This window comes from Propithecus coquereli, unplaced genomic scaffold, assembly GCF_000956105.1.
Source record: "Propithecus coquereli isolate 6110/MARCELLA unplaced genomic scaffold, Pcoq_1.0 Scaffold997, whole genome shotgun sequence".
Classification (NCBI taxonomy): Eukaryota; Metazoa; Chordata; class Mammalia; order Primates; family Indriidae; genus Propithecus; species Propithecus coquereli.
In genome coordinates this window covers 67,878-68,858 of record NW_012156362.1, presented here as the reverse complement: position 1 = coordinate 68,858, position 981 = coordinate 67,878, and the positions used below count along the sequence as shown (strand labels likewise).

General features: G+C 40.3%; 1 pseudogene; it reads left to right on the top strand.

The window, feature by feature from the left end:
* The first annotated feature begins 5 nt into the window (after positions 1-5).
* LOC105827255 lies at positions 6-689 on the top strand (annotated as a pseudogene).
* Positions 690-981: the final 292 nt, after the last annotated feature.

Below are 981 nucleotides of genomic sequence, written 5' to 3'. Positions count from 1 at the left end.
TTTGGATGGGAAACGTGGTGTTTGGCCAAGCGATTAAAGGAATAGGTGTGGCAAGGATGCTCGAAAATGTAGAAGTGAAAAGTGAAAAAGCTGCCGAATGGTGCGTTATTGCAGAATGTGGAGAACGGAAGGAAGGGGGTGATCGGGGAATAGTCCCAAAAGATGGTTCTGGCCACAGTCATCCATATTTCCCTGAGGATGCAGATGTTGATTTAACAGATGCAGATAAAATTTTATTAATAACAGAAGACTTAAAAAACATTGGAAATAATTTTTTCGAGTCCCAGAACTGGGAGACGGCCATTAAAAAATATACAAAAGTTTTAAAATATGTGGATGGTTCAAAGGCTGTAATCGAGGAAGCAGATAGATCTAAGCTGCAACCTGTAGCTTTAAGCTGTGTCCTGAATATTGGTGCTTGTAAACTGAACATGTCAAATTGGCAGGGAGCAACTGAGAGTTGTTTGGAGGCCCTTGAAATAGGCCCATCAAATACCAAAGCTCTGTGCCGCAGAGCTCAAGGATGGCAAGGACTAAAAGAATATGATCAAGCATTGGCCGATCTTAAGAAAGCTCAGGAGATAGCACCAGAAGACAAAGCTATGCAGCCAGAGTTGCTGAAAGTCAAACAGAAGATAAAGGCACAGAAAGATAAAGAGAAGGCAGTATGTGCAAAAACGTTTGCTTGATAAGGATTCAGTTTTGCTTAAATACTATGTGTTGATTGTATGAAGGCAATAAGCAAATGGAAGGGTTTTTGTCTATTCTATATGATCCCTAATGTGTTCCCTTTGACACGTCAGTTCCCCATTGTTTACAGTTTAGAAGCACTGACGGGGGGTTTGCTGTTATGAATTAAAGTGCTTCAATACATTGAAGTTGGTTCTTAAAAAAAAAAAAAATTAGAAATTAGCTGGACAACTAAAAATATAGAGAAAAAATTAGCCGGGCATGGTGGCGCGTGCCTGTCATCCCAGCTAC